The sequence below is a fragment of the Ranitomeya imitator genome, chromosome 4 (assembly GCF_032444005.1).
Source record: "Ranitomeya imitator isolate aRanImi1 chromosome 4, aRanImi1.pri, whole genome shotgun sequence".
NCBI classification, from domain to species: domain Eukaryota; kingdom Metazoa; phylum Chordata; class Amphibia; order Anura; family Dendrobatidae; genus Ranitomeya; species Ranitomeya imitator.
This window is the reverse complement of record NC_091285.1, coordinates 400,943,050-400,964,897: the sequence shown is the minus strand read 5'-3', so window position 1 is coordinate 400,964,897 and position 21,848 is coordinate 400,943,050. Positions and strand designations below refer to the sequence as shown.

Below are 21,848 nucleotides of genomic sequence, written 5' to 3'. Positions count from 1 at the left end.
AATATCCGTTCAGATAACACACACCCAGCTTCCCATTAGTATAACTCATTTATGGATGTTTCTGTCCTGACATCACTGACCATCCAGCATGGAAGGGTAACCTTTCTGAAACAATGAGGCAGAGATAAAACACTGTATATTTCTGGTTCAGATATTACATATCCATACTGAGGGTTTTCATACATGACAAGGAGAGATGAGTTTATAGTACACTGATAATAAAATCGCTATTGCCAAATTCAAACTTTACATTTAGTTGTGTTTTAGAAAATGGCAGCATCCAGATATTATGAAAGTGAATAGCATTTGAAAACAATCTTGCCCACTATTTGCAGTTGTATGGTACGTTTTATTGGCTTGCTGTTGTTTTTCATTAATTTCTAGATGTTTATCAGTGGGTTTTAATCTTCCATTTACCGTTACAGTACTGTTAGCATAAGCCACAAAAGCTGTGTCAGAGCCTAATTGTGAGTCATATGGGATATGAAAGGATTTAGCAACTAGAACCATTTCTGGGTAAGGGGATTTTTCTTTTTGAGGATTTAGACAGCGTAAAGAGTAAAGCTTTGCTTATATTATTGTAGAAGAGCATCATCAACATGGTAGATGTAGTATATGGACAAAAGTATTGACATACCTACACGTTACTCATAAAGGAGCTTTTATGATGATATCCCATTCTAAATAAATCCATAAGCAATAGTATGGAGTTGTTTGACTCTGTAGTTATGACATGACATCTTCCACTCTTCTGGGAATGTTTTCTAAAAGATTTAGTGAAGTGTGCCTGTGAGAATTTTTTGATGTAGTGTGTGTGTGTTTGTGGGATTTTTTCCCCATTCATTCAGAAAAATGTTTGTGATGTCAGATATTGAATGTTGGATGAGAGAGTTTAGTTCAGTTTTCCAGTCTTCTATTTAGTTAATCCCAAAGGCAGAGGTGTATCTAGGTTTTTTGGCACCCGGGGAAAGAATTCAGCTTGGCGCTACCCTCCCCCCAAACCTGATCAATCCATTTGAGTAGTTGTCATGTGACCACTTATATGGCAATGATTTGCTTTTCCTGTTTTTCCCAATCTTCAATGAAATACTACTGCCCCTGCTTCACTGAGAGGAGAATGAAGAGAAGCTAGTTGTAATTCTGACAATCACATATAAGTGATCATTTGATGACCACTAGAACCAGCAAGCAAGGCTGAGTCCTGACAGTGAGTATAAAACATGCTGTTAGGAATGGGCATGCTACAGTGCTTAATGTTATATTTAAAAGGCCAAAATCCAACAAAAGAAAAAAGTTTGTAGGACGACACTATCGGGATAATCCCAACATGAGACTCAGGTGTAAATCCACAGGTCATGTAAACGTCAGCCGCACATCATCAATCCGGGTGCTCTTAGAAAAACAAATACTTCCAAAGCCATATATAAGAAAAAAGAGCGAAGGCACTCACCATAATGAAAATCCCAATCTTTACTCAATCTTCATATAAAATCCCATGGCCGGGGGAGTGGAATACGGAGCTTTTGTGAGCAGGAGACAACAATGGCCGTTTCGCGCTGTGCTTGCGCGATGGCCGTTTCGCGCCATGCTTGCGCTTCAACGGGTCTTTAAACTAGAATTCTCACAATATGCGTACCGTGCACTGTCACGATCCTCTGGTGCCGGCGGCAAGAGTGGATGGTCATGTGAGTGCAAGTATGCGATTTGCATACTTATTGCCACATTCCAGCTAAACATGTCCGGCCTCACTCTATTCACTTTTATTGAGTGAGGCCACAAATGTCTAGTTGGCACGTAACTACATGTAGGCAAATTGCATAATTGCAGTTGCATAAACTCTAGCTCTCATCGCCGGCACCAGAGGATCCTGACAGTGTGCAATGCATTTGCTTTAAGGATTTATAAGTCTTCAGTCACATAGAGTGACTTCTAACTTTCATCACAAACTTGGAAAATCCCTTTAATACTCCTAACATAAATAAAAATGTAGTAACCCTCAACTTGTCCGAGAACACAATACTATCTTCACCTAGCCATGATACATGTAAGCTTTTAAGTTATGGATTGTTACATGTGAACAGGATCAGAACCAATAACAGACCAAGAACGACCACCAGCAGTAACAGAAATTCATTACCAGAACCACCATCACTACATTAATATATCACTGGAACTACAATCAGAACAGAAACGCATCACCAGAACCACCATGAGTACAGAAATATGTTGCCTGAACCACCATCAGGAAAGGAATACATCACCAGAACATCATCAGTACATTAATACATCAACAGAACCATCATCAGTACATGAATACATCACTAAGCTTAGTATAGCAGTCAACTGTAATGTCAGGTCAGCCCCATATACAATTGTATCACATGCACCTACAACTCCCAGTATGTCTTTAATAATGGTAAAGTGGTACAGGGATTTTTTGTTAGACTGCGGACCATACAGAAACCACAGTACTGATGAGATGCAGGAGCATTACATTTGTTGGTTCCATTAAACTCTCAAAATGGCCAGAAAAAAAGAACTTTCATGTGAAACTCGACAGTCTATTCTTGTTCTTAGAAATGAAGGCTATTCCATGCGAGAAGTTGCCAAGAAGCTGAAGATTTCCTACAACTGTGTGTACTACTCCCTTCAGAGGAGAGCACAAACAGGCTCTAACCAGAGTAGAAAGAGAAGTGGGAGGCCCTGCTGCACAACTGAGCAACAAGACAAGTACATTAGAGTCTGTAGTTTGAGAAATCGATGCCTCACAGGTCCTCAACTGCCAGCTTCATGAAATAGTACATGCAAAACGCCATTGTCAACGTCTACAGTGAAAAGGTGACTCCAGGATACTGGTCTTCAGGGCAGAGTGGCAAAGAAAAAGTCATATCTGAGACTGGCTAATAAAAGGAAAAGGTTAATATTGGCAAAAGAACAAAGACATTGGACAGAGGAAGATTGGAAAAAAGTGTTATGAACAGATAAATCCAAGTTTGAGGTGTTTGGATCACTCAGAAGTACATTTGTGAGATGCAGAACAACTGAAAAGATACGCATCTGTCAAGCATGGAGGAGGTAATGTGATGGTCTGGGGTTGCTTTGGTGCTTATAAAGTGGGAGATTTGTACAAAGTAAAAGGGATTTTGAATAAGGAGAGCTATCACTCCATTTTGCAACGCCATGCCATACCCTGTGGACAGCGCTTGATTGGAGCAATTTCATCCTACAACAGGATAATGACCCAAAGCACACCTCCAAATTATGCAACAACCATTTAGGGAAGAAGCAGGCAGTCACCAGATCTCAACCCCATTGAGCTGTTGTGGAAGCCGCTTGACCGTATGGTACGCAAAAAGTGCCCATCAAGCCAAACCAACCTGTGGGAGAGGCTTCTGGAAGCATGGGGTGAAATTTCTCCAGATTACCTCAGCAATTTAACAGCTAGAACGCCAAAGGTCTGCAATTCTGTAATTGCTGCAAAGGGAGCATTCTTTGACGAAAACAAAGTTTGGAGGAGAAAATTATTATTTCAAATAAAAATCTTTTTTTCGAACCTTGTCAATGTCTGGACTAGATTTTCAATTCATTTGGCAACTCATTTGATTAATAAAAGTATGAGTTTTCATGGAAAACACAAAATTGTCTGGATAACCCTAAACTTTTGAACGGTAGTGTAGGTTTGAACAGACTCAGCAAGGGAGACACGGTCCGGATCATTGTACACGAGGTCTAGAGCCTAAAAAAACCCATTAACTGACCAGAGAAACTGTGAGTCTGACGGAAGTGAATAGGCCCTGGATTGAAGATCTCCTTGAAGTAAGGAAAAACAATCCCAACTCTTTGCTCCAGATGAACACATATGAAGCCTAAAATAAAACTTGCAGGCTTCACAGAAAGCAACCAATTTATCTTATCCCCCAGAAAACCTATCAGGGAGGGCCACCTCAGGTACTGGTTCAGCTCAACTGCCTGCCAGATGAATAGTATGCTGCTGGTGCAGAACCCTAGATTGAAGGTCTGACAGTTCTAGCAACAGACCCTACAACTGTTTGGAAAGGACTACGACAGGGTCCATTTAAAATAGGACATTAATCACACCATCTCTAAAGAGGACTGCCATTCATTACCCAACTTAACCTTCTAACTCCAGGTCTTCCAGGGGGACGTGACACCCTCCTGACAGTTACCCCCTTCTACAAGGGGCCACTGGACACTCGGGACCCGATTTATCCAGATGGGCCTCATGGAAGGACCAAATTAGTTTACTAGCATTAACCTCACCTCAGATGCCGGTACCCACTTCCTCTCCTCAGGACCATACCCCTTCCAGTGCACCAAGTATTGTAAAGAGCAGTGGTTTACATCTGTATAATACCCTATTTACTCATCAAACTTGCTAACATAGGAAACTATTTATCATTTTATTTCTTAATTTTGATGTATAAAACTGATGCCATGTGGATGACATACAGAACTCCAAGTTGTCAGTTTTTTTAATGAAAAATATGCAATTTTTCAAGTGCTTGTCAGAACCTGTTATTTTTTTGTAGTTATTTGTATTTTTTATGCTTTGTTTTTTGCAAGTTTCACTATCTGGTCTACATCAGGTTCTGTTGACCACATTGGACAAGCGTTAGATTTATTTCTTTAGTAAAATGCTTGGCATCAATGGATGGCACCATCCTAATCCTCAAAGGATAGGAGTAAAATTAGTTCAGATATTGGTCTGAGGAAAGTCTTGGGTTTGTCTCCCCTGGTCATCCTCACTTCTAATTTGTGGACTTTTCAGTCTTTGCTAGTGAACGTTGCGGTGACTAGACCAAGTTACAACTGGTTTCTGTGGTTTTGACAGTCTTTCACAAGAACAAGGTTATCAAAGTTGAGATTGGGCCTAGTAGATTGCCACTTTGTTCCTGGTTGCAGCATAGATAAGTATTGCTGTAGCCATCAGTCCTAGAATGTGTTTCCAAGACTTTGTACCTATCTCCATTATTGCCTGTAGAGGTCTTTGACATCAAATTCTCCTGGAAGTGCGTAGAATAGCCCTGTTTTCTTGGTAAGTAGAGTGGCTGAAGTCAATAATAAGAGCTCTTCAAAGTCATTCGAAATCTGAATTCAAGATCTGTCTTTTATTATAGCTACAGCTTTGGCTATAAAATGTTATCACGCTTGTTGTGCCCACTTGTAGAAGAGTGGAGTTGAGTATTCTTTGAACCACAAAAATATTTGTTTCCGAAGTTCCTCCCATATGAGAAAAGTGAGGTGGGTTGAATGTCCATGTTCAACTCTTGTCGCTAACAAATTTCTCAATAGTTTGCGGTCCAGATTTGAAGAAATTCCTAATTCTTTGGGTGCACCAACAAAGTTAGTACCTGTGTCTGAATGTATGTGTTTGTTGGGACTTCGAATGGCAATAAATTGTCAGAGCATGACAGCAATGATGAAAGTGTCTAGGGACTCATTGAACTCTATGTGGACAGCCTTGATAGACATGCAGGTGAATATGACACCCAACGTTTACTATTGGCTTGACTGCATCCAGTACGTCATGTAACAACGAACCAAGGTTCAAACACATCAAAACCAAAGCTGGTAAAGGTAGGGTCCGTGCTGAGACTGTCCACTGGTGGGTCAGCTATCTGTTGGGTTTGGCACACTGCTGATGAGTTTGTTTGCGCCGACAATCCATAGTCTGGCAGTTCTTATGGCCCCTTCTGCAAATAGCCTTTCCTGGTATTTGACTAGATTGTAATAGTGCTGCACAATTAAATAAGCAACATTACTTTTTCCACAACTTTTAGAGGGAATTTCTTGATAAACTCCATTTTGACTTCTTTAAGTTGGCTTCCTACTCTCAGCAGGTCACTGTTGTCAGAAAATTGATAAAGTTTTCTCAAAACAGTGTTTACTGATATTGAGGTTTTATTCATAAAGCATTGTATTTCTCTGAAGTAGACCTCTCTTTAAACAATAAGGATAGGGTGGTTTCTAGAAAAATCGAAGTCTGAGGAACCATAGGTATTTATACAGTGATGCCAGCCTTTACATCTTTTTATGTCAGAAGTTCTGGTGTCTGTAAAAGAGCAAGTTATGTGGGACAAGCAGGTGATAGTTCAGACAAATGACTTGCCACTTGAGAACTTGTCAAATCTGTGGGATCCCAGTTGGATATCAGAAGTTGTTGAATGAAGTGTAGACACCTGAGGGCGGATTTCAGTCCCCTTCTACCAGTTCAAAGGTTTCCAGGAATTGTTCTTCACTATATAATAGTTTTGGTCCAGAGAGCCATGTTGTGCTTTCTAGCCATCTTGTATAAATTGCTGTAGTTGCGTGATCTGGTCTGTAGATACATAATATCCCTGCTTTTGATTGAAGAATCTTCTAATTTGTTGCACCCTATTGTTAACATAGACCTGCCTAGTTTCTTGTGGTTATAAACGAAGACCACTTTATTGTCTTTTCATATGCAATGTCTATTTCAGATGTAAAGAATTCAGCTAAGGCTACGTTCACATTTGCGTTGTGCACCGCTGCGTCGGCGACGCAACGCACAACGCAAAAAAAACGCACCAAAACGCACGCAAAACGCTGCGTTTTGCGACGCATGCGTCGTTTTTTGCCGAAATTTCGACGCAAAAAAATGCAACTTGTTGCGTTTTCTTTGCCCGACGCTTGCGGCAAAAAAAACGCATGCGTCGGGAAACGCAGCACAACGCAGCACAACGCATGTCCATGCGCCCCCCATGTTAAATATAGGGGCACATGACGCATGCGTCGCCGCTGCGTCGGGAAACGCTAATATGAACGTAGCCTAACTCAACAGCTAAAACTGCAGCACAAAGGTCTAAAATTGGTATAGTGTGCTCTGGGAGCGGTGCAAGTTTGGCTTTCCCTATGATGAATCCAAAGTGACTCTGACCTTTAGAGTCCACAGTCTTAATGTAGGCAACAGCAGCAATTGTATTGCCAAAAGCATCTGAGAATATGTAGAGTTCTTGGCTTTGCATCTATGTGGGATTTCTCTATCCCTCCTAAAAGATCCTCTTGTCAGGTGGTAGAGGTTTATCCCAGTAAGGTGTTTCACAAGTTAAATCTTTTAATAAGACCTTACCTGGTATTGTAATGGGAGCTGCAAATTCTAAGGGATCATACAAGATGTCGAGAGTGGATAGAACACCTCTACGTGTGACGGGTTTTTCTTCCTGGCTGACTTGAAAAGGTGAAGGCATCCGACTTTAAAATCCAGAGAAGTCTGAGGTTGTGCTGCATTGGTACAGGGTCTTACCCGAAGTTTAAGTCTCTCAGACCATTTCATAAGTCCTGAGAAGGGAATGCTTCAATCGGTTCTTCGCTATTTGAGGCTATTTTGTGAAACCTGAGGTTTGAGTAGGCAAGCATCTTCTGGACTCTCCTGAGAAGACTGATGATTGTCTCATTTAAAGGAATGGCTTTCAAACAGTTAGACATAAAAGCCCTTTTCTATAAATTGTTCGACATCTTATCCATATTCTGCTTCTCCTTCTTAAGCAAACCCTTTGACTCCATAAATGGTGACTGCAGGGGAAGGACTCTTGCCAAACATGTGTACTCTCATGCGATACTCTGATGTCTTTAGAAGGATCACCTTAACAGATTCCTGTCCCTTTCTCTTACGAGGAAGCAGTGGAACATTTACTGGATGTCAGCGACATAGGCAATCGAACCCTTATGCAAGCATACAAGTATTCCCAGAAGTTTATTTTTGAGGTCTGGACCTGTTAGAATCCTACAGAGAACAAAGAGTTTATCCTCTCAGAAATATATATGGTAGTGCAATGTAGAAATAAGGCTCTCCAACGAGACTAAAGTGCAATACAAAACATATCTTTATTATACAGACTCATTTTAACAGTACATGTGGGCATGTAGCCCAAATACAAAATACAAGACAAGATAGAATGGGGGGGATAGACCAATAGGCATTGCAGACTACCGAGGAACCTCCACTAAAATAAGTACAGCAACAGGTCACAAAAGTAATAAAGACCCAGAGCAGAAAAAGTGCAAATGCTATTCTCCATAAAGAAAGACAATCTTTCAAACCAGTGCGGAGCCCAGCCCCAGTGAATGAAAAGTAAACTGCTGAGCAAGTCTACATAACAGTGATCCAATGCTTACCCATGTGGGAGGGAGGATACCCGGCAGGGAGCAAATGCACAAGCCCCGACGCGCGTTTCGTGTAAATGGCTTCCTCGGGGGGCTGTGTAGAAGAACATAGTTCAAAGAACATTGAAAAATGTTCAAAGAACATTTTTTAACTTAGCACTAGAATCAAACAAAGCTTTAATATGACCTGGCTTCTGTGGGTGGTATACTCCAAACATGTGTAGGAATCAGCATTCTTTGGAGTCTTTCAGAGTGGGAGCTATCTCTGCATGACCATTTTCGAAAATCTTTGGCGTAAAGGAGGAAAAGTGATTTTTCATCTCTAGTTTCCTTTGCTATTAGTGCTTGAGGGGGGAGATATGTTTTAGCACTTGATCTCTGTTTGGCAAGCATAGTCTGTTGATTCTGAGGGGAAAAGGTGCGACCCAGCAGTTAGTCTCATCATAAACAATTTCCTTGTCCATTATCTCGAAGAACAACTTGTCTTCCATAGACATTGCCACTAGAGTTGAGCGACCTTGACCTTTTTAGAGTCGAGCCGGGTTTTGCGAAACCCGACTATGTCCAAAGTCGGGTCGAGTGAAATCGGCCGATTATGACGTAAAGTCGGGATCGACCGAAACACGAAACCCAATGCAAGTCAATGGGGCAGCATAGTCGGCAGTGAGTGGGGGCCAGGAAAACACCTAGAGTACCCATTTTAATGTCAAAACCATCCATTCTTCTTAATGAAGCTTGTCAAGCGTAATTTACCTTATAATAATTGGAAGGCATTTGAAATTGGGGGTCATTTGGCTAAAGTTGTGGGGGGTAGGGCTGGTTCAAGTAATTAGTGGGCCCAGGAAATCTGGACCACGTCACGGCAGTGGAGCAGGGAGAGGTAAGTATTTCAACTTTGCAAGTGCTGTGAACCTGAGCAAGCAGGGGGGGCCCACTCGTTGGCATTGGCACTGGCACAGGGCCCCTCAAAGTACAGCGGTGTGTTTGCACGGCGGGGGCGCCTCCCACCGGCAGCAACACTTTTGCGTACTATGAGAGGCCCTGTGCCAGTGACGTCGCCAACTAGTATTCCTCCCCCCACCTGATGAAGGAACCTGCACTTTCATCTGCACCTTCCTCTTTGTCCCCGTGTAAGGTGGTATGGTATGCGGGAAGAGCAACCTGACTTTCAGCAGGGTCACAATGTTGTTGTGTAGCGTGCACGGGGAATGTTGCGTTATGGGTCAATGTACCAGCAGACTCATCTATCACTGGCTGGGCAATGGGCACGATGAAGTGGAAACACAGATATAGGCCCAAAGAAGAAAGTGGGCTAAATGCAGTTCAAAATTGGTAACACAGGAATAACCAGGGGGCATTGCAGTGGAGGACAACTGGAATGAGAGGCTGACACAGAGAGTAGGGCCAAATCAGTAAGTAGTCGAAATGCAGTTCAAAATTGGCAACCGTAGTAAACAGGCGGCACAGCTTTGTTCAGTGGAGGAGAACAGCAAGGAGTGGCAGACACCGATAGTAGGCCCCAACCCAACTAGTAGGCCAAATGCAGTCTAACATTAACAACTACTTAACGAGAGGCTGAAAATGGAATTTCAGGACAGGAAACCAGGAGAACAGCAAGGAGTGGCAGACACCGATAGTAGGCCCCAAACCAACTAGTACGCCAAATGCAGTTGTTCCATTTAACCACAATTTAATGAGAGCCTGAAGATAGAAGCTCAGGAAAGGCAACCTGGGGAACACCTTGGAGTGTAACACACCATCTCTCTCCACCCCATACCCATTTTGTAGGCCTAATGCTGTGTACTTTTCTACAACTACTAAACGAGAGTCGGAAGACCGAAGCAATGGCAAGGAAACCTGGGGAACACCTTGGAGTGTAACACACCATCTCTCTCCACCCCATACCCAATTTGTAGGCCTAATGCAGCCTACTTTCCGACACCTACTAAACGAGAGCATGAAGATCGAAGTTCAGGAAAGGCAACCTGGGGAACACCTTGGAGTGTAACACACCATCTCTCTCCACCCCATACCCATTTTTTAGGCCTAATGCAGTGTACTTTTCTACAACTACTAAACGAGAGCCGGAAGACCGAAGCAATGGCAAGGAAACCTGGGGAACACCTTGGAGTGTAACACACCATCTCTCTCCACCCCATTCCCCATTTTTTAGGCCTAATGCAGCCTACTTTCCGACACCTACTAAACGAGAGCATGAAGATCGAAGCTCAGGAAAGGCAACCTGGGGAACACCTTGGAGTGTAACACACCATCTCTCTCCACCCCATACCCATTTTGTAGGCCTAATGCTGTGTACTTTTCTACAACTACTAAACGAGAGTCGGAAGACCGAAGCAATGGCAAGGAAACCTGGGGAACACCTTGGAGTGTAACACACCATCTCTCTCCACCCCATTCCCCATTTTTTAGGCCTAATGCAGCCTACTTTCCGACACCTACTAAACGAGAGCATGAAGATCGAAGCTCAGGAAAGGCAACCTGGGGAACACCTTGGAGTGTAACACACCATCTCTCTCCACCCCATACCCATTTTGTAGGCCTAATGCAGCGTACTTTTCTACAACTACTAAACGAGAGCATGAAGATCGAAGCTCAGGAAAGGCAACCTGGTGAAAACCTTGGAGTGTAACACAACCTGTCTCTACACCCCATACCAAATTTGTAGGCCTAATGCAGCGTAGTTTCCACCAACTACTAAACGAGAGCCGGAAGATCGAAGCTCATGAAAGGCAACCCGGGGAACACCTTGGAGTGTAACACAACCTCTCTCTACACCACGAAAGGGCTGATTCTTAGGAAGGAAGGCTGTTTTAAATAAGCATTGCGCGTCCGAGGGTGATTATATTCTTATTCGGTATCTACTCACCCTCGGACGCGCCATGCTTCTTGATTTGTAATTAATGTTTATTTGCAATGTGCTTTTGACTTACTCAATTATTTTTTTAATTATTGATTTTATTAAATTAATAGTTTAACATCTTATTGGAAATAATTTAAAGGAGACGCGACAGGACAACACTCGGTGGATGCCATATCTGTGTTAACAACTCCAAAAAACTTTCAGTTAACTTCTTGCAGGAGAAAGAAATTGTAGCTGTTGGACCTTTGTAGTACAGTTCCAGATATTTGTTGTGTGTTTGTTTTGATTGTTAAAATGTCTGCATTTGAGATCTCAACACGATCTTATTTTTTATAATCAAATTAATTTTTTAAATATTTTATTAGGTTGGTTCAAGGGGTACACGGGCCGCAGTAGACAGGTCAGTGGAGGCCTAGTGGAAGGAGGGACCGCAGATGCGCCACTGTTTCACCCATACACAATTAGTAGGCCTAATGCAGCGTAGTTTCCAACAGCTACTAAACGAGAGCCGGAAGATCGAAGCTCAGGAAAGGCAACCTGGGGAACACCTTGGAGTGTAACACAACCTCTCTCTACACCACGGAAGGGCTGATTCTTAGGAAGGAAGGCTGTTTTAAATAAGCATTGCGCGTCCGAGGGTGATTATATTCTTATTCGGTATCTACTCACCCTCGGACGCGCCATGCTTCTTGATTTGTAATTAATGTTTATTTGCAATGTGCTTTTGACTTACTCAATTAATTTTTTAATTATTGATTTTATTAAATTAATAGTTTAACATCTTATTGGAAATAATTTAAAGGAGACGCGACAGGACAACACTCGGTGGATGCCATATCTGTGTTAACAACTCCAAAAAACTTTCAGTTAACTTCTTGCAGGAGAAAGAAATTGTAGCTGTTGGACCTTTGTAGTACAGTTCCAGATATTTGTTGTGTGTTTGTTTTGATTGTTAAAATGTCTGCATTTGAGATCTCAACACGATCTTATTTTTTATAATCAAATTAATTTTTTAAATATTTTATTAGGTTGGTTCAAGGGGTACACGGGCCGCAGTAGACAGGTCAGTGGAGGCCTAGTGGAAGGAGGGACCGCAGATGCGCCACTGTTTCACCCATACACAATTAGTAGGCCTAATGCAGCGTAGTTTCCAACAGCTACTAAACGAGAGCCGGAAGATCGAAGCTCAGGAAAGGCAACCTGGGGAACACCTTGGAGTGTAACACAACCTCTCTCTACACCACGGAAGGGCTGATTCTTAGGAAGGAAGGCTGTTTTAAATAAGCATTGCGCGTCCGAGGGTGATTATATTCTTATTCGGTATCTACTCACCCTCGGACGCGCCATGCTTCTTGATTTGTAATTAATGTTTATTTGCAATGTGCTTTTGACTTACTCAATTATTTTTTTAATTATTGATTTTATTAAATTAATAGTTTAACATCTTATTGGAAATAATTTAAAGGAGACGCGACAGGACAACACTCGGTGGATGCCATATCTGTGTTAACAACTCCAAAAAACTTTCAGTTAACTTCTTGCAGGAGAAAGAAATTGTAGCTGTTGGACCTTTGTAGTACAGTTCCAGATATTTGTTGTGTGTTTGTTTTGATTGTTAAAATGTCTGCATTTGAGATCTCAACACGATCTTATTTTTTATAATCAAATTAATTTTTTTTATATTTAAAGATGTTGGTTCAAGGGGTACACGGGCAGCAATAGACAGGTCAGTGGAGGCCTAGTGGAAGGAGTGACGGCAGACAGGCATCAAAGGCCTAACATTGGGCTGGCTGTAGGCAAGTTAAAATTGGTTCCAGGGGAACACGGCCATCAGTGGCCTGGTCAGTGTAGTTGTAGTTGAAAGAACGGGACGCAGACAGGCTTCGAAGGCCTAACATAACAAACTTGGGCTGGCTGTAGGCACTTTTAAATTGGTTCCAGGGGTACACGGGCAGCAGTGGTCTGGTCAGTGGAAGTCTAGTGGAAGGAGTGACCGCAGACAGGCTTCCAAGGCCTAACATAACAAACTTGGGCTGGCTGTAGGCACTTTTAAATTGGTTCCAGGGGTACATGGGCAGCAGTGGTCTGGTCAGTGGAAGTCTAGTGGAAGGAGTGACCGCAGACAGGCTTCCAAGGCCTAACATAACAAACTTGGGCTGGCTGTAGGCACTTTTAAATTGGTTCCAGGGGTACACGGGCAGCAGTGGTCTGGTCTGTGGAAGTCTAGTGGAAGGAGTGACCGCAGACAGGCTTCGAAGGCCTAACATAACAAACTTGGGCTGGCTGTAGGCACTTTTAAATTGGTTCCAGGGGTACACGGGCAGCAGTGGTCTGGTCAGTGGAAGTCTAGTGGAAGGAGTGACCGCAGACAGGCTTCCAAGGCCTAACATAACAAACTTGGGCTGGCTGTAGGCACTTTTAAATTGGTTCCAGGGGTACACGGGCAGCAGTGGTCTGGTCTGTGGAAGTCTAGTGGAAGGAGTGACCGCAGACAGGCTTCGAAGGCCTAACATAACAAACTTGGGCTAGCTGTAGGCACTTTTAAATTGGTTCCAGGGGTACACGGGCAGCAGTGGTCTGGTCAGTGGAAGTCTAGTGGAAGGAGTGACCGCAGACAGGCTTCCAAGGCCTAACATAACAAACTTGGGCAGGCTGTAGGCACTTTTAAATTGGTTTCAGGGGTACATGGGCAGCAGTGGTCTGGTCAGTGGAAGTCTAGTGGAAGGAGTGACCGCAGACAGGCTTCCAAGGCCTAACATAACAAACTTGGGCTGGCTGTAGGCACTTTTAAATTGGTTCCAGGGGTACACGGGCAGCAGTGGTCTGGTCAGTGGAAGTCTAGTGGAAGGAGTGACGGCAGACAGTCTTCGAAGGCCTAACATAACAAAATTGGGCTGACTGTAGGCACTTTTAAATTGGTTCCAGGGTAACACGGCCAGCAGTGGCCTGGTCAGTGTAGTAGTTGTAGAAAGAAGGGACCGCAGACAGGCTTCGAAGGCCTAACATAACAAAAATGTCAAAACAATGGTATTGTCAGTGCCAGGCATTGAAGGATGTCAGCGCCTAGACTACACATTGGTGAAGCTGTGAGAGATAATTTTGCTAGTGGTAGAGCACTGTTTGAGCTGGGGGGGGGAACTGTCTTGTGGCCGGCGGTACAGGCACAGGGCCCCTCATATTACAACGGTGTGTCTGACGTTGGGTGCGCACCACCACCGCCAGAGACACTTTATTGTACTATGAGGGACCCAGTGGCAGTGCCGTCGACCAAAAGCGGCCACACCCACCTCTTCAGACAAACAGCACTCTCAAGGGTCCAAGCGCAAAGTGGCGATAGCACGGCCCCGTGTGGGGAGTTTGGCCATTTCGTGAGGTGGAAACATGTCGTATGCTGGACAATCAGGTGAAGAAAATTACGAGATTGGAAAAGTCATTCAGAATAGTCCACAGGCAAGACCTTTTCATAGGAAAGCTAGGTGTCAGCCGGGCAGGGTGGGGCAAAAGATTTTGAAATCCAGTTGTGGTTCATTTTAATGAAGGTTAGATCATCTACATTTTGGGTAGCCAGACGAGTCCTTTTTTCTGTTAGTATTGAACCTGCAGCACTGAATACTCTTTCTGATAGGACACTAGCTGCCGGGCAAGCAAGCTCCTGCAATGCATATTCTGCCAATTCTGGCCAGGTGTCTAATTTGGATGCCCAGTAATCAAATGGGAATGACGGTTGAGGGAGAACGTCGATAAGGGATGAAAAGTAGTTTGTAACCATACTGGACAAATGTTGTCTCCTGTCACTTTGAATTGATGCTGCAGTACCTGTCCTGTCTGCGGTCATAGAAAAATCACTCCACAACCTGGTCAGAAAACCCCTCTGGCCAACGCCACTTCTGATTTCTGCCCCTCTAACACCTCTGGTCTGCTGGCCCCTGGAGCTCGTGTGAGAACGATCACGGGCGCTGTGTGCAGGGAATGCCAGAAGCAAACGGTCAACAAGAGTTGATTGTTTTGTTGCTAATATTAGTTCCAAGTTCTCATGTGGCATAATATTTTGCAATTTGCCTTTATAGCGAGGATCAAGGAGGCAGGCCAACCAGTAATCGTCATCGTTCATCATTTTTGTAATGCGTGTGTCCCTTTTGAGGATACGCAAGGCATAATCCGCCATGTGGGCCAAAGTTCCCGTTGTCAAATCTGCGGTTGTGCTTGGTTGAGGGGCAGTTGCAGGCAAATCTACGTCACTTGTGTCCCTCAAAAAACCAGAACCCGGCCTTGCCACGCCACCAATTTCCCGTGCCCCCGGGAAAGCTTCCTCATTAAAAATATACTCATCCCCATCATCCTCCTCATCCTCCACCTCCTCTTCGCCCGGTACCTCGTCATGTACACTGCCCTGACCAGACAATCGCTGACTGTCATCAAGGCTTTCCTCTTCCTCTGGTGCAGACGCCTGATCCTTTATGTGCGTCAAACTTTGCATCAGCAGACGCATTAGGGGGATGCTCATGCTTATTATGGCGTTGTCTGCACTAACCAGCCGTGTGCATTCCTCAAAACACTGAAGGACTTGACACATGTCTTGAATCTTCGACCACTGCACACCTGACAACTCCATGTCTGCCATCCTACTGCCTGCCCGTGTATGTGTATCCTCCCACAAAAACATAACAGCCCGCCTCTGTTCGCACAGTCTCTGAAGCATGTGCAGTGTTGAGTTCCACCTTGTTGCAACGTCTATGATTAGGCGATGCTGGGGAAGGTTCAAAGAACGCTGATAGGTCTGCATACGGCTGGAGTGTACGGGCGAACGGCGGATATGTGCGCAAAGTCCACGCACTTTGAGGAGCAGGTCGGATAACCCCGGATAACTTTTCAGGAAGCACTGCACCACCAGGTTTAAGGTGTGAGCCAGGCAAGGAATGTGTTTCAGTTGGGAAAGGGAGATGGCAGCCATGAAATTCCTTCCGTTATCACTCACTACCTTGCCTGCCTCAAGATCTACAGTGCCCAGCCACGACTGCGTTTCTTGCTGCAAGAACTCGGACAGAACTTCCGCGGTGTGTCTATTGTCGCCCAAACACTTCATAGCCAATACAGCCTGCTGACGTATGCCAGTAGCTGCCCCATAATGGGAGACCTGGTGTGCAACAGTGGCAGGTGCGGATGGAGTGTTTGTGCGACTGCGGTCTGTGGACGAGCTCTTGCTTCTGCAGGAGGACGAGGAGGAGGAGGAGGAGGAGGGGGTGCGAACGGCTACAGACAACTGTTTACTAGACCGTGGGCTAGGCAGAACTGTCCCAAACTTGCTGTCCCCTGTGGACCCTGAATCCACCACATTTACCCAGTGTGCCGTGATGGACACGTAACGTCCCTGGCCATGCCTACTGGTCCATGCATCTGTTGTCAGGTGCACCTTTGTGCTCACAGATTGCCTGAGTGCATGGACGATGCGCTCTTTAACATGCTGGTGGAGGGCTGGGATGGCTTTTCTGGAAAAAAAGTGTCGACTGGGTAGCTCGTAGCGTGGTACAGCGTAGTCCATCAGGTCTTTGAAAGCTTCGCTTTCAACTAACCGGTAGGGCATCATCTCTAACGAGATTAGTCTAGCTATGTGGGCGTTCAAACCCTGTGTACGCGGATGCGAGGCTAAGTATTTCCTTTTTCTAACCATAGTCTCATGTAGGGTGAGCTGGACTGGAGAGCTGGAGATCGTGGAACTAGCGGGGGTGCCGGTGGACATGGCAGACTGAGAGACGGTGGGAGATGGTATTGTTGCCGCCGGTGCCCTAGATGCAGTGTTTCCTACTACGAAACTGGTGATTCCCTGACCCTGACTGCTTTGGCCTGGCAAAGATACCTGCACAGATACAGCAGGTGGTGCGCTAAATGGTGGTCCTACACTGCCGGAAGGGATGTTGCGTTGATGACTAGCTTCATTGGCCGAGGGTGCAACAACCTTAAGGGACGTTTGGTAGTTAGTCCAAGCTTTCAAATGCATGGTGGTTAAATGTCTATGCATGCAACTAGTATTGAGACTTTTCAGATTCTGACCTCTGCTTAAGGAAGTAGAACATTTTTGACAGATGACTTTGCGCTGATCAATTGGATGTTGTTTAAAAAAATGCCAGACTGCACTCTTTCTAGCATCGGATACCTTTTCAGGCATTGCAGACTGAGCTTTAACCGGATGGCCACGCTGTCCTCCACCAGGTTTTGGCTTTGCCACGCGTTTTGGGCAAGATACGGGCCCGGCAGATGGAACCTGTGGCGATGTTGATGCCTGCTGCGGCCCCTCCTCCTCCTCTGCTTCAGAACTGCTGCCGCCTGCACCCTGTTCCCCCAATGGCTGCCAATCGGGGTCAAAAACTGGGTCATCTAATAACTCTTCTTGTACCTCCTGCGCAACTTCGTCTGTGTCACCGTGTCGTTCGGTGGTATAGCGTTCGTGATGGGGCAACATAGTCTCATCAGGGTCTGATTCTTGATCAGCACCCTGCGAGGGCAATGTTGTGGTCTGAGTCAAAGGACCAGCATAGTAGTCTGGCTGTGGCTGTGCGTCAGTGCACTCCATGTCAGATTCAATTTGTAATGGGCATGGACTGTTAACTGCTTCACTTTCTAAGCCAGGGACGGTATGTGTAAAGAGCTCCATGGAGTAACCCGTTGTGTCGCCTGCTGCATTCTTCTCTGTTGTTGTTTTTGCTGAAGAGGACAAGGAAGTGACTTGTCCCTGACCGTGAACATCCACTAACGACGCGCTGCTTTTACTTTTACCAGTTTCACGAGAGGAGGCAAAAGAGCTAGAGGCTGAGTCAGCAAGATAAGCCAAAACTTGCTCTTGCTGCTCCGGCTTTAAAAGCGGTTTTCCTAATCCCAGAAAAGGGAGCGTTCGAGGCCTTGTGTAGCCGGACGACGAACCTGGCTCCACAGCTCCAGACTTAGGTGCAATATTTTTTTCCCCACGACCACCTGATGCTCCACCACTACCACTACCCTCATTACCAGCTGACAATGAACGCCCCCGGCCACGACCTCTTCCACTAGACTTCCTCATTGTTTTAAAAACGTAACCAAACTAACGTTATTTGTTGCAGTCACACAACTTACACGGTGAGCTATAACTTCAGTATGATTTAGCTACCCCTTTACAGGTTGGTGAGACCACAGCGAAAATCAGGCCCAATGTTACACACTCTTTTTTTGGTGGCTGCAAATTAGAGAGATGCCCCACACGCAGGACTGTCACTGAAGCACAAATGTTAATATTAATGTCACACTATTATTTTTTTTTTATTTTTATTTTTTTCAGGAACACTTTAGAAACCCCCAAAAAAAAAAAAAATAGATTTTTGCAGGGAGAATTTAGAAAACAAATGTAACAAACTATATGCTTTCTATGGGCCACTGAGTGAGAGATGACGCACACAGGAATCAGGAGTGGCACACAAGCCCAGAGGCCAATATTTTTCTACCAATGATTGATGGAGTTATTTTCTCTGGTAGATTTTGGAACCCAAATCAAGGAAAAAAAATATAGGCTTTCTATGGACCACAATTGGAGAGAGAGAGAGAGAGAGAGAGAGAGAGAGATGGCACACCCAGGAGTCAAGACTGGCACACAAGCAGAAAGGCCAATATTAATCTCCCACTGTTTTTTTTGGTTGTTTTTTTTTTTTTTTTTCAGGGAGACTTTAGAAAAAAAAAATAATAAAAAAAATATGATTTTATCAGGAAGAATTTAGAAACCAAATAAAATAAAATGATTTTTTCAGGGAGAATTTATAAAACAAATAAAAACAAAAATAGGCGTTCTATGGCCCACTGACTGAGAGATGACGCACACAGGAGTCAGGAGTGGCACACAAGCCCAGAGGCCAATATTTTTCTACCAATGATTGATGTAGTTATTTTCTCTGGTAGATTTTGGAACCCAAATCAAGGAAAAAAAATATAGGCTTTCTATGGACCACAATTGGAGAGAGAGAGAGAGAGAGAGAGAGAGAGAGAGAGAGATGGCACACCCAGGAGTCAAGACTGGCACACAAGCAGAAAGGCCAATATTAATCTCCCACTGTTTTTTTTGTTTGTTTTTTTTTTTTTTTTTTTCAGGGAGACTTTAGAAAAAAAAATAATAAAAAAAATATGATTTTATCAGGAAGAATTTAGAAACCAAATAAAATAAAATGATTTTTTCAGGGAGAATTTATAAAACAAATAAAACCAAAAATAGGCGTTCTATGGCCCACTGACTGAGAGATGACGCACCCAGGAGTCAAGACTGGCACACAAGCAGAAAGGCCAATATTAATCTCCCACTGTTTTTTTTGTTTGTTTTTTTTTTTTTTTTTTCAGGGAGACTTTAGAAAAAAAAATAATAAAAAAAATATGATTTTATCAGGAAGAATTTAGAAACCAAATAAAATAAAATGATTTTTTCAGGGAGAATTTATAAAACAAATAAAACCAAAAATAGGCGTTCTATGGCCCACTGACTGAGAGATGACGCACCCAGGAGTCAAGACTGGCACACAAGCAGAAAGGCCAATATTAATCTCCCACTGTTTTTTTTGTTTGTTTTTTTTTTTTTTTTTTCAGGGAGACTTTAGAAAAAAAAATAATAAAAAAAATATGATTTTATCAGGAAGAATTTAGAAACCAAATAAAATAAAATGATTTTTTCAGGGAGAATTTAGAAAACAAATAAAACCAAAAATAGGCGTTCTATGGCCCACTGACTGAGAGAGAGAGAGAGAGATGGAACGCTTAGTACTGGCACACAAGCCCAAAGGGCAATATTAATCTCCCTTTTTTTTTCAGGGAGAATTTCTAAAACCCAAAAAAAAAAAAAAATAGGCTTTCTATGGCCCACTATTTGTGAGAGAGATGGGACGCTCAGGACTGGCACAGATGGCACGCTCAGGACTGGCACAGAAGCCCAGAGGCCAATATTAATCTCCCTTTTTTTCTGGGAGAATTTATAAAACCAAAAAAATATTTAAATAGGCTTTCTATGGCCCACTATTTGTGAGAGAGATGGCACGCTCAGTACTGGCACAGATGGCACGCTCACAACTGGCACACAAGCCCAGAGGCCAATATTAATCTCCCTTTTTTCAGGGAAAATTTATAAAACCAAAAAAAAAATTAAATAGGCTTTCTATGGCCCACTATTTGTGAGAGAGATGGCACGCTCAGGACTGGCACAGATGGCACGCTCACAACTGGCACACAAGCCCAGAGGCCAATATTAATCTCCCTTTTTTCAGGGAAAATTTATAAAACAAAAAAAAAAATTAAATAGGCTTTCTATGGCCCACTATTTGTGAGAGAGATGGCACGCTCAGGGCTGGCACAGATGGCACGCTCAGGACTGGCACACAAGCCCAGAGGCCAATATTAATCTCCCTTTTTTTCAGGGAGAATTTATAAAACCCAAAAAAAAATAAAATAGGCTTTCTATGGCCCACTATTTGTGAGAGAGATGGCACACTCAGGACTGGCACACAAGCCCAAAGGCCAATATTAATCTCCCACTGTATTTTTATCAGGGAGAATTTATACACCCCACAAAAAAAAATACAGAAAAATGAAAAGGCTTTCTATGGCCCACTATGTGAGAGAGATGGCACACACAGGGATGGCACTCTAGCAGAAATGCCAAATTGCCAATCTTAATCTCCCACCAAAAAAAAAAAAAAAAAAAAAACAGGGAATGTCCTACAATTACTATCTCCCTGCCTGCAGTAATCTCAGCCAGGTATGGCAGGCAGCTACTATCTCCCTGCCTGCAGTAATCTCAGCCAGGTATGGCAGGCAGCAATAAGGAGTGGACTGATGCACAAATGAAATAAAAAGTGTGGACAAACAAAAAAGATAGCTGTGCAGAAAGGAAGGAACAAGAGGATTTGTGCTTTGAAAAAAGCAGTTGGTTTGCACAGCGGCGTACACACAGCAATGCAGCTATCAGGGAGCCTTCTAGGGCAGCCCAATGAGCTACAGCGCTGAGGGGAAAAAAAAAAAAAAAAAAAACTTCCACTGTCCCTGCACACCGAGGGTGGTGTTGGACAGTGCAAATCGCTGCAGCACAAGCGGTTTTGTGGTTAATGGACCCTGCCTAACGCTATCCCTGCTTCTGACAAAGCGGCAGCAACCTCTCCCTAAGCTCAGATCAGCAGCAGTAAGATGGCGGTCGGCGGGAACGCCTCTTTATAGCCCCTGTGACGTCGCAGACAGCAAGCCAATCACTGCAATGCCCTTCTCTAAGATGGTGGGGACCAGGACCTATGTCATCACGCTGCCCACACTCTGCGTTTACCTTCATTGGCTGAGAAATGGCGCTTTTCGCGTCATTGAAACGCGACTTTGGCGCGAAGTCGCGTACCGCATGGCCGACCCCGCACAGGGGTCGGATCGGGTTTCATGAAACCCCGACTTAGCCAAAAGTCGGCGACTTTTGAAAATGTTCGACCCGTTTCGCTCAACCCTAATTGCCACCTGATTGTCTTGTTTTGTTTTCTGGAAGACTGTACACCCTAACTGATCCTCATAGCTACCAACAGTGGTGACGGCTGGTGTTGAGATGAATATAAATGGCTACAGCCACCAATGATACTCGACTAATACCAGGATGGGATATCACAATACCAGATAACAATTCCTCGCAGTCACTAATAATACTATGTCCAAATGCAATAGCAAGTGAATGTTTAAAAGGAAATTCCAATTTGAAAAAAGTAAATAAATGACAAAACTATATATATTTATATATATATATATATATATATATATATATGTAAAGCAAACACTTACTGATGTAGCGTAGCTG

General features: G+C 43.8%; 1 protein-coding gene across 1 annotated transcript in view; it reads left to right on the top strand.

Annotated features, from left to right (window-relative positions):
* Positions 1–21,848, top strand: part of PODXL (podocalyxin like) — a 162,588-nt gene that overhangs the window by 57,747 nt on the left and 82,993 nt on the right. The gene's annotated exons all lie outside the window — the stretch shown is intronic.